A 6,965-nucleotide genomic window follows, 5' to 3' on the forward strand; every position below is an offset into this window, starting at 1 on the left:
ACCTAGGAAATTTAAATTAATTGCGCACAAAGTCAACATTTGTTCATCCATGTCTCCTTGACACCGCAGCCCCGAGGGAGGCTCTCTTCCAATCCCTGTCAAAGCAATAGTGTTGGGCACCACACTAGTTGTGATGAGGTAATGTTATTTTAATCCTGCCCAAGGAAGTCTCTCTCTCTCCCTGGACATGCCAGAGGAGCTGTAGGTTTTGCAAATGTCCAGTGATCAAATTACCTGATCAAATTACCATACTTAACTAACCAAACAGGGTGTATGAAGAATAAAGTGCAAAGACCCATAGCTGTTTAAGAGCCATATATCTGAGACATTGCTGTTAAGGTCCATCTTACACTTCTGCTTGAAGTTAACGAAAATGACTAGGCCTATTTAAATCAATTGGCCTAGTCACAACAATAAAGGCACCCGTGTGAGAATATCTTTGCAGATTCAGGCACAGTTTTTACAGTCATTAACTACAAAACCCTCCAAATGTTAGCTCCAAATAGCTGCATTGCACAATGAGAAATTACAGCTACCATACCTGCAAGAACCAGGGTATGTAGGAGAAAACAGATCCCAAGGCATGATTGTGTTAGTTATAAATGCTAACTTTACATGAACGAGTACAACCACCACTACAAATCCCTAAGTACTGCCAAACAATAAACACCCACAACAAAAACACCAGAGGATTTTGCTACAGAGCATACCAAAGAGAGCTCCTTGTTACCTTTGTCTGGACAAGGAATAATGTCTACAAGTCTTTCCTCCAAGGTCTCAGGTTCCCTGATTTCTGTTATTTTCCAGACATCACCATCAGCCATATTTATGAAAGTAGCACAAATATATCCAGCACCAGCCTCCTCTAGATGCAAAAACCTCACCACTGACCCCATTTTTAATTTGTAAGACATCAAAGCTGTTTTGTTTGTACTATTAATATGGCTCCCAGTCTCTTCCTTCACTTGCTATGGGGCCTGGACTAGCATTTAATGGTGACCGGGAGTTTGTCAAGAAACATTGTATGAAACTAAGTAAATGGACTGTATGCATATTTAGGAGAAAAAAAAAAAAAAATCTTTGAAGGATTTTCTATATCCTGCTGCAGCAGTGTCCCCCCTGAGAAGCATCTTCCTTGGGAATGACAGTGATCCCTGGGACCCTGCAGAGGGTCCCAGGCTGGTGCCACCACCAACCTACTGCCCCCAGTGTAGTGGTGGGTGTCTTGCTTGCTCTGCTCAAATCCCTACTATCTTGGCTGCAGGGAACAGTAATTAAGAGAACTAAGAGATTTTTTCCTGAAAGTGATTAGAAACAAGAACAGTTAAACTACTAGCTGCTGAGAGCTAACCCCAGCTGTGTCTTCACGCTCTTATGCACAACAGGAACCACTTTCTTGTTCACACCACACGCTCATGAGAAGTCATGCTAATGCTTTTGATTAAATAGCAGAAATTTCATTTAATGTTCTATAAGGGACATTGTTTTGGGGTTTGGTTGGTTTTGGGTTGGTTTTTTTTTTCAGAATACACAGTGTTGAGAGGCCTACACGTGTGAGAAAATTAACTCTGAAGTGATTAGGTGCTCAGGAAGAAGGAAAGATGGAGAGGTGGAGGGTGAACCCTGGTGCCTAAGACTAAGATAAATAGGATGGTCTTTCAGGACAGCAAGGGTGGCTAATCCAGCTTGTGAGGGAGTGGGAGAAGAGGGAAAGAGTCACTGAGTCCCAAGGAGCTATACCACCATACCCTTGCAAGCCTGGGAGGCACCAAGCAGAGTCTGGCTGGCTGCTCCAGACCCACAGCAAGGAGCTGATCAGCTTAAGATGGTTTTAACCTGAAGAAATGTGATACATTAAGGGCTTGTGTCTGGCTTGGCCTTGGTTTGGAGGCTCCTGGTGGCTCTTGGCTGTGAGGCTGAATGAGGACCAGACTGTAAGCAGGGAGTTTTGTTCTTCTGTTAATTCAAGAGGAATATATGCTGCATGGTTAGGGTATGTGCTGATGCTTCCACAGCAAACAGACAAATGGTGCTATCGACTTGTAACATGAAGTATTTTATAAGCCTGTTAATAGAAGCTCGTTGATCTCACAGCAGTGGTGGCTGGACATAAAAACAATGAAAAATGCTGTATATCTATTAGACTCTCTCAAATTAGCTCCACGTCATGTGTACCTGACTCCTTCTTTTACTGCTTAATGTGTAAGAAATCCTGTACTGTCAACACTGTTTGCTTGTACTAGCAAAGATGTTAGCGACTAAATAGAAGTTTGTGGACTGCTTGTTTAATGTGCACTATTACTTCAGACTAAGCCTGTTGTGTAGTAACTTTTCTGATACTGTGCAAATGAATCAGAGAGACCTTGGAACCAGAAACAAACCTGACAGTTTTGTTGTTTTGGTGTATTGTATTTGGGACCAACATACCTGCTTGTGTGCTTGCATGGAAATGCTGATAAGCCATGAGAATACGATTTGATAGAGGGAAGTCTATTTTTAACAAATGGCTTGCATGACTGATCTGGCGCTAAATAAACTAGAAAATCTAGAAATGCTTACATCTGTTATTTGCTGACAGCTAATGCTCAGAATAGGATAAGGAACAATAGTCATCATTATAGGGAGATTAATGACGGGTGTTACCCGTTTATATAGCACAGTCTTGAATTAATTCCAACTTGGCATAGCATTTCCCCTTCTCTTTGCTCAAAACCTTAGCAGTTGGGTAACAAACTAAATTTGCTATTAGTGGTGGAATACAGAACTAGGGGGCTGGAAAAAGACCTTTGTAAGGTTGCCCAGGCTATCCCTGTGCCCCAGGGAGGGTTATGTGAGTTAGATGCTTGTCTCACTTGTTCTTGAAGACCTACAGCAACAAAGACACTGCCACTTCCTTGTGCAATCTACCAAATTGTTTTGCTACTCTTATGACTGGAATGTATTTTATAAGGTTCTGAGTCTTTTTGTTTCAGTTAACAGTTTGTCTACCATTTCTTGTGAATCCAAAGGTTATTAAAATGCTCCTTTGTTCAGCATCCTTCTCTCTCAGCAGCATAAACCAAGTCCTTCCCCACAGATCACACACCCTAGGTCTTTGACTGCCCTTCTTGCTTGCATACAGATTTTCTGCCTGTAATTGACTACTCTCTGTCTTGAACTATGTAGCCAAAAGCTATGTAGCCCAAAGCTGCACGTGGTACCTGAGTGGAGGCCTTGGCAAGACTGAGGTGTTGGAAGGATTACTTTTTGTTTCTTTGCTCGGTGTCCATACCTGTCATTTAGCATCCTCAGTGGCGTTTCCTCCTGCTGAGTTTGCCATGGGTCTCAACTGCCATGGGCTCTGCAGAACTGCTGCTTGGCCAGTTGGCCACTGTCTTGTACTGGTGCTCCTTGTTATTCCTGCCACCTACAACTCCTTAGGCTTGCAAGCTGCTTGAATGCAGACTGCCTTCACACCCCTTTGTGGGGGATAATTTTTCAAAACCCCTGAGGGATGTAAGAGATAAACGGTGATAAGCTCTGTAAGACATTCTGCATGGTAACAGTGCTCCAGAAAAACTGTCTAATTTGGTGTTTCCATGGATGCTGCTGAATCTTTTCGCAAGCTGAGGCAAGGCATAGGTTCTTACTACAGTTTCATCAAATCATCTTCTTGCCATCTCCATAACAGAGTGGAAAAGAGCAGTGGAAAGTCAAAAGAGAGCATGTGTAAGAGCTGGGTCTTATGGGCTTTGAGCTCCCCCTGGAGCTGAAGATTTTTGTGCTTTGGACTGACCTCTTAAAAACAGTGCATCAAACAGCGGTGTGGAAGCTCATGTTACAGCGTAACATTACATTAGTTTTATGGTGAGCTTGAGACACAAAAAAATGCTATATGAGAAAGAACTGACAAGACCGTAACCTGAGAGAAATACTCAGAGGGACTGTCCGTAAGTTAGGATAGCTAGAGACTTAAAACCATCCTGCCTTGTAACTAAGAAAAATATGGATTTCTGCTGATTCCTGGTACAATTTGCTTCTTTATAAAACCCTCAGTTTTTGTAGTTGGTGTTCTTCTGAGCAGTTAAAACAGTTTTTTCCTTCAACATATTGTACATGTGCAAGTAATTTTTTGTCTAAAATATCCAAGGATGCAGATGGTTTGGGAAATGATTCAATATTTTTAGATGCATTGTCAATTCTCCATACCTTTATTTGACATTAAAAAAAAAAAAAAAAAAAAAAAGCATGAAAGGCCTCTTCCTTCTTCCTCACTTTTTTTTTCATTATCATATTTTCATTTCTTCAGGCAAGAGGCATGTAGTGGGTAGAACATGTGATGGGCATCAGATTTCCTCAATTTCTCTTCTACAAGTGCTGAGTTTCCATGGTATGGGCTGGGAGGCACACAAGCAGAACAGAAAGATGTTTTGCCCATGTAGAGCATATACAAAACTTGATTCTTTGTCTTGACTGCTGTTTTGCACCAGGAAGTGTTCCTTATCATCCCAGTAAAAAGGCAATCAGCCACTGTAAAGTATCATTTAACGTGCTATTTATTAGAGCTAGCAAAATAAAGAAAGAGAGGGTAGTATGGATAATTTTGCATACTTTAAAATGCTGGGAGTTGTGAGGCATCAAAAAGGCCTCTGGCACAGCATGCTCTGCAGATCCTGCCTGTGGAAGGGTTACTCCATTTTTTGTTATTCGAGCTAATACAGGATTTTCTTAGAAAACTTCATCATTTCATTCATCAAACTACTTACCATTTTGACTATCAAGCAGGAAGGATATCCACTCAAGAACTTCTTGCTGCACTGTCAGATACAGGGAAGGCCACGGAGGTGGTGTAATTGCTGGTACTGCGTGGCAGCTGCCTGCGGGCTCCTCTGCTGTCATCAGCTGGGTAAGTTTATCCTGCAGCCAAGGAACATGCAGAGCGCAGCACGGGCCTGGCCCAGCTCAGGTTAACTGCTGTGTGGGTCACTAACTCCACGATGTACGACGGTCTTCTGGGTGAGAATACTACTACACCTGCTGGTCTTGCAGAGTCTCAACTCTAATGGGCCGTGTTTCTGTACAGATGTTCATGCTTTAATTGTATCTTTTAAATTAGCCTCATTGAGACCATGGGAGACCATGAAATTCAACGGAGATGGCTGTGCACATAGGGGCTCCATGCTTAATCCTGTATGCATAAGAGATGCTGGTTTGTAGGGACATTCCTCGTGCTCCAGTGAACAAGCATGCTGTGATTTCTTTCATTCTTCCTCCAAATCATGAGGAGCTCAAAATCGTGTTAGGCATACAGATGAGGAGGGGTACCCAAAGAAGAAAGTACTCAGGTTTACAACTGCTCAGATGCACCCCTTTGAGCACTGCCCTGCATACCCGGTGAGCCTTGGAGCTTGAATTAGTAACACCAACATGCTAGCAACAATGCTGTGTGATTGGAACCTCAATTAAAGGCAGCACTCAGATTGATACCCTGAGAAAATCAGGGAATCTTACTTAGGATAGTAATTTGCTGCCTAGAGTCATAACCTGCCTCACAGCTGGGTCTGTGCTGGCCGGCAGGTCAGCAGACCCAGGTACAGAGCTCAGGAAATTCTATCAGGCATCCCAGGGCACAGCCAAACTGGTCCACAGAAGGCCTGAGCAAGGTCAGTTTCTGATTACACTTTGGGCAGTAACTGATCTTCTAATAGCTCCATTGATGTTGCCTGCATCAAAGAAATATTTTCAAGGATCAGTAGGCAGTCATACTGGCTTGACTCACGGAATGAGAAATTTTAAAGAAAATCACTTTGAAAGAGACAGTTCTGGAAAACGTGTTGGGATTTGGGGCACCTTAACCCAGATGTCCAAGCAAGGGTATGTGACATCTCTGAATGTGTGGGTCAGCTGTGAAACGTGCATAGGCATCTCCAGTCATGTGCTGTCATCATCTGTGCGTGTTTTCTCCCTGCTAGTGGCACAACCCCGAGGAAGGTTAACCCCACAATTATCAGTCCCTCCCAGTACTGTAAACCTGAGTCATCAGCACAGCTCGGTGGGGACTGGAAAAGGCAGAATATATTGCAAAGTTTAAATTATGGTCTAGGACTTCAAGGATATATTCCTTCCTAGAGAACATTTACTCTTTAGCATAGATTTTATTATTAAGCTCTCCTATCTTCATCTTCTCTCTGGCCAGGAAATGGGTTTAAACATCACAATTTTTCTTAATCATTCTAATTAATGTCATTAATCATTTTCTGAAGATCTGAAGTGGCCTCTGTACTTCTTTCTACCCCACTTTGCAGAAGGTGACATGATACATGCCCTATGAGAGCATGCTGTATCTTAGAGGTCACAGTTCCTTAGAAAAGCAACAGAAGAGGGCTGCAGCTCCTTGCTCTGAAGTCAGATGCTACAGAACTCTCCTGCCTTTATTGCAGGCGTAGTAAAAGAAACAAGGAAAGGTTCTACATAAGATACAGGCACTTTCTTCCTTGGTTTCTGTAGGTGCTAATTAAATACATGTCAAAATACATGTTGCAGCATGCTTTATAACCCTAATGTACATCCGTATGCCTTTTGCAAGGTCTACATGCTCATGTGTTTTGGATTCAGTTACTTTTGATGGTAAATAAACCATTCCTTAAACACACTAAAAGGTAAGTAATAATAAGATAAAACTAACAAAGTTCTTCCACAGCAATCGTGGGTTAATTACAAAAAAAAAAAATTAGAATTTAAGATTTCAGAAAATCCTATTTGTACTGTTTTCAAGAGTTTTCAATTTAGCAGAAACCCGAGTTGTGCATCTTCCTAGGCCTAAATCAAGCTTCTAAGTAAAGACAGGCTTTTTGGCTTTTAAATTTAAGGAGACAAATTGATAGCATTAGAGATCACCATACAGCTGAAAATTAACTATGTCATCAGACATAACTCTCCCAAAAATACCTGAACACTACCTCTGCCTGCACAAGTATTGAAAAAGC

This window comes from Pelecanus crispus, chromosome Z, assembly GCF_030463565.1.
Source record: "Pelecanus crispus isolate bPelCri1 chromosome Z, bPelCri1.pri, whole genome shotgun sequence".
NCBI classification, from domain to species: Eukaryota; Metazoa; Chordata; class Aves; order Pelecaniformes; family Pelecanidae; genus Pelecanus; species Pelecanus crispus.